Source organism: Heloderma suspectum, chromosome 1 (assembly GCF_057233095.1).
Source record: "Heloderma suspectum isolate Gila_16-S chromosome 1, 16-S_ref, whole genome shotgun sequence".
NCBI classification, from domain to species: Eukaryota; Metazoa; Chordata; class Lepidosauria; order Squamata; family Helodermatidae; genus Heloderma; species Heloderma suspectum.
The window spans coordinates 114,328,394-114,348,597 of NC_139458.1; the positions used below are offsets into that span (position 1 = coordinate 114,328,394).

The 20,204-nt window shown below is 44.8% G+C and overlaps 1 long non-coding RNA gene across 1 annotated transcript; it reads left to right on the forward strand.

The window, feature by feature from the left end:
- Nucleotides 1-146: 146 nt before the first annotated feature.
- On the forward strand, nt 147-19,170 carry LOC146357704 (uncharacterized). Its single transcript, XR_014790749.1, has 5 exons — nt 147-426; nt 1,766-1,909; nt 2,536-2,691; nt 2,779-2,974; nt 18,857-19,170. It is a non-coding gene; the product is annotated as an uncharacterized LOC146357704 (long non-coding RNA).
- Nucleotides 19,171-20,204: the final 1,034 nt, after the last annotated feature.

Consider the following 20,204-nt stretch of genomic DNA (forward strand, 5'->3'; position numbering starts at 1 on the left):
GTCTGTCTTGTGTAGATTGAGAGAAGAAATGTTAACATTAGTAAATTAACATTAGAAACTTGCTCTACGGCGAGTGTGCATGGCTCTGATTAAACCTTCCACCGTTTCTGTCCCCAGATTCCACACACCTCTGTCGGAGCGGGGGGGGTGTTAAAAGAAGGTAAAAGTCTGCATGAGGCTTTTTTTCGTCCTCTCCCACACCCGTGGGAAGGATTATGGGACAAAAATGGGTGGAGAGGGAAGGTTTAATCCCCCCATTCCTGGAGCACCATGGTCCCAATCTGAATTGGGGCCGCAAGTGCTTGTAGGAGAGTAAGAAAAACCATTATTTGGCCCTGAATGAGTGTATGTGGGCGTACTTGCTTCTACTTGCTCTTTCTCTGTGTTTGCTTTGAGGACCCAGACCAGCACAGCACAAGAATGCTGGTATGTAAGCTTGCTTTAATGGTGGAGGAGGTCCACTTTTTTCGGATGGTATTTTATTTTTCTTGCTATTTCCTCTGTTGGGTGGTGCTGCTGCTACTACTTAGTTAACTTTTTTTTAAAGCAACTGCTGCTGTTGTGGGGGCGGGATTTACTAAAGCAATCGAAGGCCAAATGAACTGGCTCTAGCTGCAATCCCGATCTAGATTGGATTTAATCTCTGGCTGCATTGATGAAATAAATTGCCAGTGATTTTCCATACATTCATTGGGTACTGATTTTGATGAATTAATTGGGTGAGTGTGTGCGGGGTGGTGGTGGACTTTTTTTTTTTCTGCCTTGGGTGTGTGTTTTTAAAATTATTAGTTTTGCCGTTGGCAAGTGTGTTGGCATCTGTGGATTTTTATTTTATTTTTTTGCCTTGGTTGAGTGTGCATGGGTGTTTGTTTTGTTTGATGTTTGCTTTAGTGTGTGTGTGGATTTTTATGTGTGTAAATTTTTGAATTTAATTGTATTTTGATGGGGTTCTCTGTTTTTGCCTGGGGGCGGGGTGTATGCGTGTAGATTTTTTTTTTAATGTTCTTCTTTTTTTGCCTTGGGTGAGTGTGTGTGTGGGGGTATTTTTATTTAGTTTCCCCTGGGTAAGGGGGTGGTGGCTCTTTTTTGTTTTGTTTTTTGCCTTGGATGAGGGTGTGGAATTTTTTTCACCTTGAGTGAGTATGCAAGGTGTGTGTGGATTTTTATTTTTTATTGCCCTTGGTGAGTATATGTGTGGGGGTGTGGGTTATTATTTTACCTTGAGTGAGTGTGTGTGAATTTTTATGTTTGTATTGGGTAAGTGTTCCCCACCATCAACACCACCACATTGCTGTAATTTTAAAACAGTAGCTTCAAAGGAATGCTTCTGTGCGGATGACGTGGATGATGATGATTACTAGTATGCTAAACGCAGAGGGGTATACGCTCTCACAACTTTCAGCTTGGTTCCAAGCATCACTTTTCTGTATAGTTTTGAGATGATGATGATTTTACTGTGTGGCTGTGTGGATTCAAAGTCACTTGATTCTCTGTGCAATGGGACTTGGTTGCTTTAAAAAAAGAAAAGGAGAATAAGGTCCGGAGTAGTGCTTTTTTCTGGCCATGTGAATCTGAACTCATGATCTTACTTGATTCTTTACGGTCATGATCTTACTTGATTCCCTGTGCAATAGGAGTTGTTCCTGGAACAGGGGAATGTAGGTCCCAAGGAGTCCTTTTGTGTGGCTGTGTGAATCCCGCCCCCCCACTTCTCACTCATTATCTTGAAGTTCATGTGCCTCAGTTTTCCCTTTCTGTGGTATAGGTTGCTGGCTGTCGAAGACACAAAAGACCGCTGTACCTCTCATGACCTGCTTCCCGTGACCCCCTTGGCTCTGGCTCTTCTGGGTCTGCTGTCTGCCCCACCAGTCTGAATGGGTACCAGCTGCCACTGCTCTTCTCTGTCCATGTAAATATTATGTGGATCCTTTCATAGTTTTAGTCCTATGCCAGTTATGTGCCTAATACCATACTTGATCACTATTATGTTTTAAGCTTGCTGATTAGTTATTATAAGGTGGTCTAGTTCTTTCTAGTGAGCTTCGTGTGGTGCAGAGTGGTAGGCGGCAGTATTGCAACCGAAACTCTCCCCATGACCTGAGTTCGATCCCAGCGGAAGCTGGGTCCCAGGTAGCCGGCTCAGGTCGACTCAGCCTTCCATCCTTCCGAGGTCGGTAAAATGAGTACCCAGCTTGCTGGGGGAAAGGTAGTCACGACTGGGGAAGGCAGTGGCAAACCACCCCACTATAGTCTGCCATGAAAACGCCATTGAAAGCAGCATCCCTCTAGGAGTCAGCAATGACTCGGTGCTTGCACAGGAGGAACCTTTCCTAGTTCTTTCTAAGCTCCTTATTCTAAATCTAAGTACTTCCCATTTACTAATGTCATTGCTGATCTTTTTGTCAATTCCAGAGAAACTTGAAAAGTCCCCAATTTCTCCTTAAGCATCCTGTCTCTAAAATCTGGGGTTGGTAGCATATCTAAAAATGGTGTATCAGCTAAAACCTTTTCCCTTAAACTTCTCTCTTTTTCCAGTCAAGATGTCTCTACTACCCAAACAAGCGCTTCCTGAAATTCATTCTGGCTCAAACTAGGCCTACAGAACCAATCTTTTACTCAGGCCTACTAAGAGCTATGTGGTTTTCTAAGCTATCCTACCCTGTACTTATGCTATCTGTACTCCTCTTATAGGTAAGCAAAAACTTTATGGCAGGTTCATATAGCTATCTGCCTTAAATAAGCTCAGTCGCCTTTTAAACCTCTAATGTTTTCTTCCAGGCTGATCGTAACAAAGCCACATAACCTACTAAGGCTGCAATCCTGTTAAACAGTGGATCCATTTCCTCCTGATGAAAAAGAGAATCATACCATTGTCAGGAGTATAAAATCTCTTAAGCCTATGAAAGATTCACTTGCTGTGACGTGCAAGCAGTCGCTACTTGTCACTGGTGACTAAATGGGTGGAGCCTTGTCAGTAAGTGTAAAACATCCTCAAGTACATTTTATTTCCAGGATCCAAAGAGCTACTTCAGGTGCACCCAAAACCTTTTTGCATCTGAACAACTGCCCCGCCCCATCATATTAGAAACTGTTTTTGGAATTCCTCTCAGTATTAAAAGAGACATCCAAAGAAGCAGGGGGAGCTAGTACATGAGAAACACAGGTTCAAAGCTCCCTTGGTCACACAGAGCTTGATGAAAAGTTCTTTGGATCCAGTTTTAGAATATGTTTTAATCTGTATGTGTGGTGACCTACACAGATAAGGCCCCCATATTACAGGTGAGGCCCCTAATCCTACAGCAGCCTTTCTCAACCTGGTAACCTCCAGATGTTTTGGACTGTAGCACCAAGCATTCCTTACCATTGACCATTCTGGCTGGGGCTGGTAGGAACTGAAGACCAAAACATCTGGAGTGCCCTAGGTTAATGAAGGCTGTCTTACAGTATTTTCAGGTTTGGGGAAAGAAACTGCCTTGGTTGCCACCTTTGCTGAAAGAGAAATGAGTTGAGTGTGACCCTGCTGGCTCTCTTGAACCTCTCAGCAGCTTTTGATACCATTGACCATGGGACGTTCTCGATTGGCTCTCTGTGTTGGGAGATGGGGGTACTGTTTTACAGTGGATCTGTTCCTACTTGGATGGCCATTTCCAGAAGGTGGTACTGGAGGATTACTGCTCTGTTCCATGGCAATTATGTTATAGGGTTCTGCAGGGCTCAATTTGATCTCCCAAGCTATTTAACATCCACATGACACTGCTGGGGGAGGGTTTCTGGAGGAGTGAGTTGAGGTGTTATCAATATGCAGATGACACCCAGTTTTACCTTTCCTTTTCATCTAACCCAGGTGAGGCAGTAGATGTCCTGAATCAGTGTCTAAGCAGGGTAATGGACTGGATGAGAGCCAATAAATTGAAGCCTAATCCAGCCAGGAGGGAGGTACTGTTAGTGAGTAGTTCATCTGCCCAGCTGTATGATGCTCAACCTGTTCTACAGGGGGTTGTACTCCCTCTAAAAGATCAAGTGCGCAGCTTGGCAGTGCTCCTGGTAGAGATGGATGAATCTACATTTTAGTTTCAGTTTTCTTAAGTTCAATTAATCTCGAACTTTGAGATGCAAATTGAACAAATTTCTCCCTAGCCTGGTTCTGTCATTGTCACTAGGGGCATCTGTGGCTAGGTGTCAGGATCTGCTCAGTCTGGGAAGCTCTGCAACTTCACCTGGAGGCCAGACATAGAAGGCAAATACAGTATTTGCAGGATTTGGCCCTGCAGGTGCTCCCAAGTCCTCTAATGCAGACCAGCTGGGAGCCTCAGGGAGTCCTAGGAAGAGCTTCCTCTTCCTTTCAAACCTTGCCACAGCAACATGTGGCAGCATCGTGTTCCAGTTGCTTGTTCCTGATCTTTGCTATGCCTTGCCAGTTCTTGACCCTTGCGTGTTTGGATTCTACTTCTGCCTCCGCTGCAAACCTGCTGGTAACTGACCCCTGCCTGTTTGGACTCTGCTTTCGCCTCTGGCCCTGCCACACCTTGTTTGTGTCTGACCCTTGCCCAGGGAACCTCTGCTGTCTGCCCACCTCCATCCCTCCTGGTCCCAGTGTTCTCACCAAGGACGTCTGCCACCCACACCCCGGACCTGACACTAGATGTGTCTTTTATCAGCTTAGGCTATTATACCAGCTGTGACCCCATCTGGACAGAGATAGTCTGGTGACAGTTATCCATGCTCTAGTAAATTCCTGGTTGAATTACTACAATGTGTTGTATGTGGGGCTACCTTTGAAGATGGCTTGGAAATGTCAGTCAAAACAGAGCTGCTAGGCTTCTGAATGGGACTGGTTGATGTCGTCATAGGAACACAAGTGAATGAATTCATTTATTACGGTCAAAGATGAGCAAAATCAACATAAAACATATAAAGCACAGTTAAAACTAGCACAGGAACAAAATACAGTTCATGAAGTTTCTTCTCTCAAGAAAATAACATCATTTTTTCTAGCTTGCATTGAAATCATAAAAAGCATCAATCCATACCTTGCATTCAACTGATCGGATACCCACTTCCAAATAGATTGCTGCATTCCCCACACAAGAAGGAAGGCCCAGTAGCTTCCTAAGAAATACAGACTGGACCCTTTCCATTTGGGAATTAAATCCCAAAATCCAAATAGGAATACCATAACTTAGTTGGGCCAGAGTTCATAGGAACATAAGAGCCATGCTGGACCAGACTAAGGGTCCATCTAGTCCTGCATTCTGTTCACACAGTGGCCAACCAGCTGCCCATGGGAAACCCACAAGGAGGATATGAGAGCAACAGCACTCTCCTGTCCAACCATGTGATACTAGTACTTCCAGTCCATGTCCAAGCCCAGTCCACAGTGTTGGTACTGGCTTTTAAAGCCCTAAATGGCTTGGTGCCAGAGTATCCAAAGGAACATGTCCTCCTATATGTACCTGCTTGGACCCTAAGTCATCTTTAGAGGCCCTCCCCCATGTGCCCCTACTGAAGGAAATTAGGCAGGTGTCTACAAGAGACAGAGCCTCCTCAGTTGTGGTGCCCCATTTATGGAATGCTCAAGAAGACTCACCTGACAAACGCATTATTTTTTTCAGTGCCAGGCAAAGACCTTCCTTTTCTACCAGGCCTTTTGTAGACTTAGTTTTAAGGTTTTACTGCAGTTCATACATATACATATATATGTATATGTATAGAAGACTAACAACAGAGTATTCAAAAATATATTTAAGCTAAGATTACATACACACACGTGTGTGTGTATTTGTGTGTGTAAAAATAATAGATGTTCTCTAAGCAGATTACAAACAGTTAAAATAATAAAATAAAATACAAAATGATATATTTCTGTGCTCTTTGTTGTTTTGTATTTTATTTTATTAAGTTAACTGTTTGCATTGTATTTTATTCTTTTACCTGTTTGAAACCTGCCCAGAGAACATCTGTTATTGAAGGGATTAAAAATATAACATAAAATAAATAGACTTCACAGCAGTTCTGGGTAAACCTCTTTTTGGTGTTAGCTAGATTTGTCTGGCTATAAATACGTGGTAGAATAGTGGTGGCTACCTTATTACGATTAAGCATCAGTTATTGTACAGTGCAGTCTTAAACATGTTCATTCAGAAGTCAGCCCTACAGACTGACTTTAGTAGGATATTATTTATTTATTTTACATTTCTATACAGTCCCATAACCGAAGGTCTCTGGAGTGAGGATTTACTCACGAAATTAGTTCTGGATTATTACCTTATTCTCTCTTAACTATTAGAAATCGTCCCAGAGCCAGGTCTGAAGGTGATAAGTACGAGCCATGTGACACTAATGCTTACAACTTCACAATTCGAAACCTCTCATTACTTCTCAGTAGCAAACAACAGGAATTCAGCATCTTAATTCTATGTATTTATTTCATTTCATTTCTATACTGCCCAATAGCTTAAGCAAATGCATTTAGATTTCACTATATTATTAGCATATAACCTTAAAGCTGCAACAAGGAATTCCAATATTCCTGCTTTTCAAGTGTCCCTGATTGTGAGGGACATTCTGCTTTTGCAGAAGCCTGTGACCTGGGCTATTACAGGTTGTAGTCATGATTACAGCCACATAATATAGAACAAGGGTGTTGAACCTCTTTTAACCCGAGGGCCGTATTCCATTTCAGAGAAGCACTGGGGGGCTGCATTTCAGTAGTGAGAGGAACAAAAGTCAAAAGGGCGGGTCCAAAAATAACAGCGTATTTTAGCTTAAGGGCTCAGTCCTATGGACTGTGCCCAGTCCAGTGGGAGGCCCCTGAACTCGGTGACTTCTGAGTTCCTCCAACCTCTATTTTGGCTAGATAGGCTTTTCAGCCCATCTAGTGAGGTCACTTTGGAGGGAACATACAAGTTGCTTGCATTGGAGGTCAAATCAGTCAATCCTAAAGGAAATCAGCCTTGACTGCTCATTGGAAGGACAGATACTGAAGCTCAAATATTTTGGCCACCTAATGTGAAGAGAAAAGTCACTGGAAGAGACCCTGATGCCGGGAAAGATTGAAGGCAAAAGGAGAAGGGGACTGCGGAGGATGGGATGGCTAGCATCACCGATGCAATGAATATGGACTTGAGCACACTCGGAGAGAGAGCAGAGGACAGGAAGGCCTGGCGTGCTATGGTCCATGGGGTCACGAAGAGTCAGACACGACTGAACGACTGAACAACAAGCAGCAGTTATGCAAGGAATGGAAGCTGCTTAGTGCTGCACAGATTTTAGATTATTTAATGCAGTTGATTCTTCTTGGAGGTTTCCTTGTATCTACTGTATTTTAAAAATTGAGGAAGAGTCAAGCTATATTCCACCTGCAGACTGCTTCTTTCCTCTCGCGCACACACACAGACAAGCAAACAGCTCAGACACCACCCCGCATGCATATTATCTATTAATGAAAATATCCTCGGCTGTTTGCTAAAAAAGATTCTAGAGAACAGAGTATCTCCTCCCTTGACAATAGCGTTTTTGTTGCAGTATGATGGCTTTCAGTAATACAAGATATCAAATTAGACATTAGGAGGAAAGCACAGGGTTTCGAAACTTGTATATCCCTCATAATGCTAATGCAGTGGCTGGAGAAACAAATACCATGCAACTGCCCCTGTCCCCCGCACAGGCAGTTTTTAATTTTCCCCCCAAACTCGGGAAGCTTAGCCTCCAAAACTGTAAGGCAGTAACAGGTGGGCATATACTTCTTACCTACTAATCCACCTCTGTATTCATTTATGCATTGCCAGCTCCACCCCTCGTTCCCATTATTTCAGCAAATGCAGGGTTAAGGCTATACATTTATCAACACAACATCTAATATGGCCCTAAAGATAGAACTATACATTATGTTGGCTTACTGGTTAACAGTGTGGCATTTGCAGGGGTGAATAGGTAGGCTTAACCCTTTCCCTGCCTGCCAATTTGTGCCCACAACTCCTTCCCCATGCCTCTCCTAATCCCTTCCTAGGCTTATTTCTGGCCCAAGAGCCTGCTGGAGTGCAAATAGACAATTGGGTCCAGGGTGAATCAACAAAGAGGCTTGAGACACCATAAAGAATAACAACCATCTTCTAGCATTAGCTTTCATAGTCCTCTTCATCAATGCATGAAGTGCAAAACTCAAATTGGGAGCTTTATATACATGTGCTGGAGGTGGAGGGTATGTAAGCCATGCGGTTGGAGGGAACTGAAATGCAGAATTGCTGAACTACAATTCATCAAGAGATTCAAGTCTATTTCTTGTGGTTTGAATAAGGACAGTGGTGTTTTCTTTAATCATACTACATGTGTTATTTGCTTACCATTCCAATGTCTGCTAACAGTCAAGGAGGCTTTGTGTATGGCAACTGTTAAGGTAATTATCACTGTACTTTTTGCATTTCAATTCCCTCTGACCACAAGGTTTACATCCCACCCACCCCTGCCCCAGCATGTGTATTTAAATCTGCCGATTTGAGCTAACATGTTATGTATCTGATGAATGGGACAGTATCCATGAAAGTTTATGCCATAATAAATATATTATTCCTTAAGGTGCCACAAAACTCTTTGCTGTTTTTGCTGCAATGGACTAACATGGCTATGTCTCTGGAGCATGACCTCTTACCCCTTATTTTATCCAGCCTTTGATTCTCTGTGTTTGTAGGAGAAGGAAGTAGATGTCACTATTTCTGCTGCCCTGTAAAGAGGATTTTCTTCATATCTTTACTGGTATGGAGTTATTGACAGTATGAACCATTGCAATAATAGATGGCATATGTTCTGCCCTGTCTAGCACAACTTCATTACATTTCAAAGGCTCTCATCATTTGGGCATCATGCTGACCATTCTCTACATAGTAAGAAGATAATCCAGTGTAGGACTAGAAAGTAACCCACAGAGTGAACACCATACGTGATTTCTATAAATCAAGACAAACATTTTGTTTTAATCTGTGCTAGCCTTATGTACTGAGTTCAAGTAGCTGCTGTGACTGTCCAATATTTTATCATGCTTTGTTTGCAAAAATGCATGTCCACACGCACACTCACACCCTTTTAGATTTTATTTGAGTGTTTTAGAACGCATAGGACAGGGTAGGAGGCTGGATCATATCCAGAAGAGTCGTTGTGCAACAAGCGCCATCACTCTGAGGTCAGGTGAAATGAGACAATGCAGGGATGGGGAACATGTGGCCCTCCAGATGTTGTTCAACTGCAACTCTCATCATCCTTCACCATCAGCTATTATCGCTAGGGCTGATGGGAGTCGCAGTCCAACAACATCTGGAGGGCCACACATCCCCCACCACTACTTTACGATATACTGTAGTGTGATAGGTAGGGCAAGAACACAGGTATGGAAAGGTAGGATCTGCTGGAGAAGACTTCATGGTCAGGAAGGTCTAGACAGGTGAAGAAAGAAATAACTCAGGTAAAATGAGTGACAAGCCTATGACTGGAGATTATTGACTGAAGGCAGGCCTTAGCTAGAATGTTAATGTAGCTCTCTTTTGGTACATACATAGGTACTGAAAGAGAGCAGTGAGCTTGCTGTGGAATCACTCATCACATTTTGTTAAATGCACCATCCTCTCTCCCAGATGGAACTTGGGGTAAAACAGTGGTATGAGTTTGCAACAGAAGCTGGCTGTACACAGGGCAAGTGGACTGGCTAGAAATGAGTGATATCACTAAACGAGCTTCCTATACACACACCCTGTGGTGGTTGTTGATCATTTATAAAACTGACTCTGCTTTAAAGGGGGAGTATTAATGTACATTTAACTGCAAATATAGCATTTTAAAACAGGAAAGGGCAGACAGCCTGCCTGAAGCATGGCGAAGGGGGAACACAGACTACTTAATCAGTTTTGGATTCAGCAGCCAGTATCTCTGCCAAGTGCCTTGCAATGGAAGGAAGAAGCTGAGCTTTGGCTGGGGGTGGGGGAGAACCCTGGGAGTACTGATTTGCATATGTTTGTACACAACATTTGGCTAATTAGCAGGTATGAAGAAAGCTACTGCACCTGTCCTCCAGTGTGGACCAGGCTGGAATGCAATTCTTAGCTTTATTTACAGGTAGCTGTCACCATTCCTTCAATTTTACCTCAGCCTGGCTGACGGAGAAGACCAAACTCTTCGGTGTATAACTTGAAAGCTGGGAAAACACTACTAGCAAACTCATCTGGTTATACCCAGGCAGAGTGCAATCTATGTGTCCCATGATCTCCCTTTTGCAAAGCCTGAAGCTTAGACAGAAGTGCAAGTGGGACCAATCCATTGGCCGTACAAAGTATTGCATCAACTCAAGATGCCAAATCCAAGGATTATTGACATTCAAGAAAAGGGGGTGGGAGAAACAAGAAGCAGCATAAGAAAGGCATTTAAACAATTCTAAATAATCCTACTCTAGTCAGGATCAGTATCTGTACTTGCAGATGAAAGGGCAACCAAAACGATCAAGGGGCGCTTCGTATGAGGAAAGATTACAATGTCTGGGACTTAGCTTAGAAAAAAGGGGAGATGTGAGAGAGGTGTACAAAAGTATGCATGGTGTGGAGAAAGTGGATAGGGAGACATTGTTCTCTCTCTCCCCGATAATACTGGAACCCAAGGTCATCTCATAAAGCTGATTGGAGGGAGATTAGGACAGATAAAAGGAAGTGCTTCTTCACACAGTGCATAGTCAAATCTATGGAATTCGCTGCCACAAGATGTAGTGATGGCCACCAATTTGGATGGCTTTAAAAGGAGGTTGGACAAATTCATGGAGGATAAGGATATCAATGGCTTCTAGCCCTGATGGCTATATGCTACTTCTAGTATCAGAGGCAGTATGCCTATGTGCACCAGTTGCTGGAGATCGCAAGTGGGAGGGTGCTATTGTACTCATGTCCTACTTTGGGCCTTCCCTTGGGCTGCTGGTTGGCCCCTGTGTGAACAAAATGCTGGACTAGATGGACTGATCCAGCATGGCTCGTCTTACATTTTCCCCTTTTGGCAAGCCCATTGTATCTCCCTTAAGACAGGAGGGGAGAGGCTCTCAGAGGTAGGGGAACTCTCCAATCAGGAGTGGAAGACGGAGTGTGAGAGAATCCTGCATGTCACCACTATTAACATAATTTCAACCCAGGGAAGTAATATTGAAAGGTGAAAACAGAGCATGCCTCCCCCCCACCATCCATTTCTATTAGACATAACTTTTGTATTTCAGTGGATGCTTAGTACATGACAGGAGTGAACTTACAGAGTGGAGTTCTTGCATCACATTTAGATTATTTCAATGTGCTCTACATGAGACTACCCCTGAACAGAGTCCAGAAGCTTCAATTGGTGCAAAATGCAGCAGCTAGGCTGCACAGTATCAGGGCCATATTATACCCTGATCCTGAATGCCCTACACTTGCTGGCAATTGCTTTCCAGGCTCAATTCAAGGTATTAGTATTAACCTTTGAAGCCTTAAATGGCTTAGGACCTGGGTATCCGAGGGGGTACCAATCTCACTATGAACCTACCTGGGAATTAAGATCTGCAGCAGAGGCCCTCTGAAAGGGCACCATTACCTTCAGAGGCCTGTTTGTCAGTTTGTTGCCCTCAAACTATGGAACGTGCTTCATCAAGAACTATAAATGGTCCCCATACTCTTTGCCTTTGGAAATGGTATAAAGACACATATTTTCCATTCAGCCTTTCAAAATGTGTAGTTGCAATATTGTACTGTTTTTAATATTCTTGTTTTTATTTTAACGTTTTATTGACCACCTTGATGGCTTTTTAGTAGATGAGGCTGTGTATGAATGTTAATAATAAATAGTAAATAAACGGACATGCCCTGCATGCTCAGCTGGTCTTCACAGTGGGCTGGGCGGAAGGCTAGTTAGAAGAAGAGGTCAGTTTTCTTCTTGATGATGCCTAGGCTGAGGGAGTTGGTAGTTTTCTTGAACTCGTTACAGCACACATGCATAGGTCTTCCAGTTCACTGTGTTCATGTCAAACCGATGGTGCAACTATACCATGCAAAACGCATGTAGCAAAACCTCAACAGTCACTTTCATTAGGGGAATCCAGCATCAGGAAAGGCCAATTTGGAGCTGAGACGTATCGGAGTGCTTCCACATCTGAAAGATTTCTGGCTCCTGCATCCTTTTTGATGTGCAGGCTGGGAGTGGGGAGGAGAACAGTGATTCAGCAGAGCGTGCAAGTGACCTGCAAAAATCTGATGTGCTGAATGACATCACACAGTCCCAGGAAAAGCTCCCTGTGGACATGCCCTTGAGTGGATGGATGTTTCTTGTATTTTGAAGCAATGTTTAGACAGAAAAAAAACTGGCTGGGGAATGCTGGGAGTTGTAGGACTTTTTTCTGTCTAAACATGCATAGGATTGTGCCCTCAGTTAACTTTCCACGTGATCTCTCCCACTCCCTCCCTCCGCTGACCACACCCTTCCGTTCTAACATTTCTGGTTGTTCTTTCCAGCCTACCCTTAAAGGTGGCCTAAAAATCACTTTAAATAGATGAATAAATGAAAAGGAGCCTTACCCTCCCAATTCCCTCCACTCACAGGGGTTCTACAGATGTCAAATGGTTTGCAGACAATAAATAGAAAAGGCTATTTTGCTGGTAGGGCTGGCCCAAGACATTTTGCTGCCTGAGGTGAAGGACAAGGTGTCCCAATTCTATATGCCAAAGCTGACTGTATTGGCAGTTGAATCTTACTTCAACACTGGCAATAGGACAGTGTTCTCCACTGCAGCGTTCAGGGCAGGCCACATGTCTCACCAACAGTGTTGGTGGAGTTCTGTCCACCAACACCTTGCCGCCTCACTCTACCTAATGATAGGACCAGCCCCAAGTTGTCATCTTCAACACTGATCTTCTATAACAATTTTGTGACTCATCTGTTATGTACAGCTAATAAAAATCCACAATGGCAAATACTCTCTCTGGAAGAAAATGATGGAGGGGAGAAGGAGAATCATATAGCCATCACCGTTAGTAGGCTGGCTCCTTTGGCTGGAGATTGCAGTAAAAACGGGCAAATGTTCCATGACTGCCACTTCCAGATGTATTTAATGATTTATAACCCTCTGAAACTGCTCATGCAAAATGTAGGAATTACTGTTTAATTATCAATCAGGCAATATCCAGTACAGTGGCGGGGGGGGGGGGGGCGGAACTGAAACAGGCCTCCTATCTATAGCAAAAGGATGCAATACAACACAGAGCTGGGTGTCCTTAAGTGTTCCTAACTTTGTGTTGTTATTGTGGCCAAATATTTTAGTTCTGTATTTGATTATTTTGTTGCCTCTCTTAATTATTTATCTCCCCCTCCCCCACCACCCACTTGAAAGTGCTTAAGTAATGCTGGGGGGGGGGGGGAATCTTGATGCTTAATGTCACCAGGAAAGGAAATAGTGCATTTGAAATACTGTAGTTATTGCTTGACACTGTGAACAGAGTTTAATTTGAAAGAGAATTCACTAGGTCTTAGGATCTAGATGTGATAGGGAACATGGGACTGCTGGTGAAAATGCCAAGCTCATGTCAAGTTCCCCCTGCATTTCTCTGTAACAAATAGTTACCAAAATGTGTGATGTGGCGTCATCATGTCATTCAACCCCAGCAGCAGCCACTAATTGGAGCCAAGCATGGGAAAGCATGATGTGATGACACTATCACATGTTTCTATAACTATTTGTTAGAGGAGATGAGGAGGAACGTCATAGTGCTGCCATTTTCAGTTGAGGGACAGACTGACAGACTTTCCACTGTTCAACTCTTTAAAAAAAAAATCTGGGAAGATCTATGCTCCACTGCATGAGGTTTATGAGGTTTGAATGCATAACTGTGAAGTGATTTAATTTGTACCATATCCTATACTCTGTCATGGCAATAAGAGCAGTTATTGTGGGAACAGAGTTTTTAAAAATTCATTTTCTCCTCTTCATTAAAGTAAATGGGAGTGAAATGCCTTGTGGTCAACTGGGATGTGGTCGTGGACTAAGTGCATATAGGATACAGTGCTCCATCCCTGTACTGTCTTTGTCCCACCCAGAACTCCACCCTGTTTTAGCTGTTCTACTGAAGCATTTTCAGCAGTGCAGCAGATATGCCGGCAGAACACTCTGCTGGTTCATTTGAGAAGTAGTAGCAGCATATCCGTTGTGCCTGTGTATCTGGTGTTGCACCAGCATACTGGAGCTTCCATCATCTTTTCCCCCGACCTTAGAGCATTTTTACACCAATCAAAAATCCCACAACTTCACCAGGGCTTCTGCTTCTGGATTCCTTGTGGGATTAGCTCGGGCCCTTTCCACGTGGCTTTTTCCTTCTTGTTTTCCTCAGCAAGGTCTATATGCTTCACTATAACTCCATAAGATGGCGCTGTTATATTATTTGCAATAATCCGCCATGATGTCAGTACATATAGAGTTAAAGCGGTAAATTGCTGGAGAAGCAAAAATGCCAGACTTTCATAATCAGGGAAAACACCGTGATAAAGATTGCAAAGAGTAGAAGATGCCCTGGAGGATGTCAACATTGTGTATAGGATCCACGAATTTCCGCGAGTGACCCATCATGAGCGCAAAATAACTGCCTTGTGTAGAAACAGCCTTACTATATATGATTACTGCATGTTGGCAAAGGCTGCAAACCTAGACGTACTTACTTGGGAGTAAGGGACATAAGAAACTGCCTTATACGGCTTCAGACACTTGGTCCATCTAGCCCAGTACTGTTGACATTGAGTGGCAGTGGCTCTCCAGATTGCAGACAGGTGTTTTCCTTGCCCTACCTGGAGTTGTGGGAAATCAAAGCTGGGACCTTCTGCATGTAAAGCAGGTGCTCTATTACTGAGCTATGGCCCCTCCCCAGTAGTGTAAGCGCCATTGAAAATAGATGGATTTGCTACACAGTAAACATGCATAAGATTGTTTGTTAGTGCCGATAAAACCAGATGTGCTACTTCCTGTACTTATTCCCTTATTCACACAGCATAGCTGCATCTAGTTAGCACAAACAGAGGGATCATGCCTGTTGCCTCCCACCCTGCAACCTCTATGTGCTTAGCTGAAGGTCTGAACAAAGGCTGCATGCACAATCAGTGACTTTGTTTTTTGCAGGGTTCCCAGTTGTGCAGATATAAGTGATGCATGTACAACTTGTATACAAAGATGCTCTATTCGGACCTTAGGTGACCACACTGAGGTGAAGATGGGAACAGTGGGCAGGTGCTCAGTTCCCCACTCTCATCCAATTATTCACAGAAATGCAGATATGTCATGTAAACAGGTCCATAGTATAGTTACACTGGTAGCATACAAGATTTAAGTTACATAAAAGCTCAGAGGTTTCCACGCACAAAGTGACATTTGTATTTCATGGGTGTGTTTACAAATAGGTGATTTGCCCTAGAATGAACAGAGAAAAATAAAATCAGTGCAGCAGATAAATGTTCCTGTGGGGCCACCTAGTGTTCAAACTCAATTCAATGTAGATGTTCATTTTGGATTATATACACAGCGGACACATCCAAATTATCCAGGGAAGCAATTAAATGCACAGTAACGAACAAACAATGATTGCATCAGATCACATGTAATTCTGTGCATGAGTGGACTTGAAAGGCTAACTTTTGGTGATACTCCCTGATATCTTCCTCCTGCACCCCACTTTCACCAGTTTCTTCCTTCATGTTCCCTGGTTGTTAGACATTTAGAGAACAACAAAGAGTCTTAAAGGCTAGCACATTAATTTTGGCATAAGCTTTCATGGACTACAGTTCACTACATCAGATGCATGAACAGTTGCAAGTATATCTCCACACACGGTGCAGGGTGGGAATTGTAAACAGTAACCTGGTTTGCACATCACAAGGAGCTACCATGGAGGAATTTCCCTGCAGGGCTTTTCATCTTCGCGCCTGCCACTAGGGATGGCGGAGAATTCCACCACAGACTCCAATGAGCCCCCGGAGTCCGTGGCGGAACGGACCACTCCCCTCCGCCACTCCACAAAATTCTCCGCAGACGTACCCTACCTGCCGCCAGCCCGTCCGCTCCATCCGCTCCCCTGATCTGCAGCCGCAAATGGCATCTGGCATAGTGGACGCCATTTGCGTCCCTGCTATAGCTGCGATAGGCTTTGTAAATCTTTACATAGCCTATCACGGCAAAGAGCAGGGATGCAAATGGCGTCCACTACGCCGGATGCCATTTGCGGCCGGAGTCCGGCAGTGGATGGAAGTCTGGCTGTGGATGGGCCCGGCCAGCTGCTCTGTGGACTTGCCGTGGAGCGGAGCCGGCTGGGGAGGATTCCGGGGGGAGGGACGGATGACCTCCCCCCCACTGCAGACGCCCCGGATCGGAACGGTGAGTGGGGTTCCGTACACCCCTACCTGCCACCATTATGAATATTTGAGCCACAGGCATAGCTGCATTAACATTAACCTTGTTAATTCTGCTCAGTCTCTCATTGGCTTTTGATACCATGGTATCCTCCTGGATCAACTCTGTGGGTTGGGCATTGGAGGCACTATGTTACAGTGGTTCCAGTCTTATCTGTGAGGAAGGAGGTGGGGGCATGATGTAGGGAGGGTGGGGGGAGCAACTCGGAGAGCAACATTGGATGGCCATTCCTCAGCCCCTTGGCAGTTGAGCTTTGGGTTTCCACAAGTTACCATCTTGTCCCCAATGTTGTTTTAACATCTGTATGAAGCCACTGGGAGCGGTCACTAGGGGATTTGGAGCCAAGTGCTGTCAGTATGCTGATGACACACAGCTTTATCTCTCTGTGACATCTGAATCAGGAGAGGCTGTGCAAGTCCTGGATCAGTGCCTGAACTCAGTAATAGGCTGGATGAAGGCCAATAAACTTAAAACTGAATCCTGGCAAGACAGAAGCCCTGTGGATGAGTGGTTCCCAGGTCCGGGAGATAGGCGCATTGCCTGTTCTGGATGGTGTTGCACTTCCTCTGAAAGATCAGGTCTGTAGTTTGGGGGTACTCCTAGAGTCCTAGATCCATCACTGTCGCTGGAGGCCCAAGTGGCCATGGTGGCTCAGAGTGCCCTTTACCAGCTTTGGCTGATTCGTCAACTACAGCCTGTCCTGGACAGGAGTAGCTTGGCCACAATGGTACAGGTGCTAGTAACCTCAAGACTGGATTACTGCAATGCACTCTGTATGGGGCCGTCCTTAAGGCTGCTCCAGAAGCTGGAGCTAGTACAGAATGCAGCAGCTCAGCTGCTGTCGGGAGCTGCCCCTTTGCAGTGTGTAACTCCTTTTCTCAGGGAACTGCACTGGCTGCCTATTCTCTACCAGGCCAGGTTTAAGGTATTAGTACTAGTGTACAAAACCCTAAAGAATTTGGGACCAGGATACCTGGTAGAGCTCCTCCTTCCTTACCAACCTGCCCGGTCACTGAGGTCATCAGAGGGCATGTTCCTGGTGGTTCCAACATGAACCCATGGCCCAGTTGGAGTCTACCAGGAAAAGAGCCTTCAGTGTGGTGGCCCCCTTCCTGTGGAATTCCCTGCCTTTAGAGGTCAGGCAGGCGCCAACATTGTGTTCCTTCTGGCGCCTCCTGAAGATGTTGATATTTCAAGAGGCCTTCCTTGCATGACCAGCCATGGTTTGTTAAATTCCACCTTGTTGGGGTTTGTCTTTTTTTTTTTTAATGTTTTTTTTTTAATGTTACTCCTAGATCCATCACTGTCACTAGAGGCCCAAGTGGCCATGGTGGCTCAGAGTGCCCTTTACCAGCTTTGGCTGATTCGTCAACTACAGCCTGTCCTGGACAGGAGTAGCTTGGCCACAATGGTACAGGTGCTAGTAACCTCAAGACTGGATTACTGCAATGCACTCTGTATGGGGCTGTCCTTAAGGCTGCTCCAGAAGCTGGAGATAGTGCATAATGCAGCAGCTTGGCTATTGTCAGGAGCTGCCCCTTTCCAGCATGCAACTCCTTTGCTGAGGGAACTGCACTGGCTACCTATTGGCTACGAGGCCAGGTTTTAGGTTTTGGTACTCATGTACAAAGCCCTAAACAACTAGGGACCAGAATACCTGAGAGAGTGCCTTCTCCCTTACCAACCTGCCCAGTCACTGAGGTCATCAGAGGGCATGTCTGGGCATCAGGAACTCCTGGTGGTTCCACATAGACCTATGGCCCGATTGGAGTCCACCCGGAGAAGAGCCTTCAGTGTGGTGGCCCCCTTTCTATGGAACTCCCTGCCTTTGGAGGTCAGACAGACACAAGAATTGTGTTTTGGCACCTGCTGAAAACATTTTTATTTCAAGGAGCCTTCATTGAGCGAACAGCCATAGTTATTACTGGTATTACGTTTTAAAAAAACACAATTTTTAATATGATGTTTATTTTTTATCTTTTATTGTCCACTGCTCCAGAATCTGTTTAGATGTGAAGCAGTATATAAATGTTTTAAATTTTAAAAAAGCATAGTAAATAAAAACGGCATCAAGGCAGGGCCAGGAGCATGCACCCATTGCCCTTCTACTCACACACAGAAGCTGCACATGGAGAAGTAATGAATAGGGCAGCCATCTCCAACCTGGTCCTCTGCAGGCATTTGGGACATTTTGGAGAGGGCCTTCTCAGTGATGGAACGAGCTCCCTGATGAACACCTAGTGTTCACATTGTTAGCTTTTCAGCGCCAGATTAAGACCTATCTCTTTTCCCAGGCAATTTGCAGTACATGATGAGTTTTGACATCTCTTGGATGTATCTTTAGTTATGACTGACTGTTTAAAGTTGGTTTTAGTTATATATTGTTTGTGTCTATTGTCTGTGTGTTGTTGTTTATTTGGTCAGTCGCTTCCGACTCTTCGTGACTTCATGGACCAGCCCACGCCAGAGCTTCCTGTCGGCCGTCGCCACCCACAGCTCCCCCAAGGTCAAGTCCGTCACCTCCAGAATATTATCCATCCATCTTGCCCTTGGTCGGCCCCTCTTCCTTTTGCCTTCCACGTTCCCTAGCATCAGCATCTTCTCCAGGGTTTCCTGTCTTCTCATTATGTGGCCAAAGTACTTCAGTTTTGCCTTTAATGTCTGTGTGCTTTTATGTAAATGGCTTTTAAACTTTGTATATTGTATTTTAAACTTCTGTAAACAACCCAGAAAGCTTCAGCTATGGGGCGGTGTAGAACTGTAATTTTCAATAACAATATCCATCAGCTCCAGTCAGCATGGCCAATGGGCAGGAATCCTGGGGGATGTAGTCCTAAACATCTGGAGGGCACCAACTTGAGGGAATGCTGGAACAGGGCTTTTATCCTCATTGATAAAAGCCACAATACTGCCCTCCTTACAGTGATGCAGCGTGCCAGGGATCCCTACAGAGTCAAGTCCAAAAGCAAGGTCAGTATGCAGTCCAAAGTCAAACACTAGGAGATCCAGAGAAGAGACAGGATAGCAGCAGGGGAACACACGGCAGGCACCAAGGAGCTGGCACTTGGACATTGTTCCAGCACCTAGTGCCTGCAACTGAAGGCTCTTGAGCCTAAGCCTTCAGAGCTCCAGCTGGAGCACAGTTGCGATCCATCAGTGCCACCTCTACTTGTGAACAGGGCCTTGCTCATGAGTACACCTTTACTCACCAGGAGTCCCTATCCAGGTGGGTGGTTCTTCCTGCAGCAGCTGTCTGAGTTTTACTTTTAGGTGCTGGCACTCCCTCAGTCCAGGTGGCCACTCTGCAGCTGCCTCAGTCTGAAAGGGGGCGAACTATGTTGTGAGTGTTAGGTTCAGTGGAGGCTGGTGGCTTTGATGTCAGTGGGGCTATGAATCTGGTCTGGGCTTGGGTCAGAACCAGTCAGAACTCTAAAGGAGCTATCCAAAGTGCTGGACCTATTGGGGGATTAGTTTCAGCACCTTGGATAGCTCCTTTAGAGTTCTGACTCTCCGCTGGTTACGGTCGATGACTGTCTCCCTCCAGGGCCTTTGAGGCAGGTCATGATCCCCTTGATCTGCCTCAAGGTCCTGCAGCTCATCTGTGATGCTTGGCTTGGGGAGTCCCAGTCATCCTCCAAAGAGGAGTTCTCCAGTGTGGGCGTGACAAATACCGACATCCAGGGCCAGTGTTGGGTTACCGTTTGTTTTTCTATTCCCTGGAAAATTTTACAACATAAGTGCCCACTCAACAAAATATGTGTGAGAGAGTAAT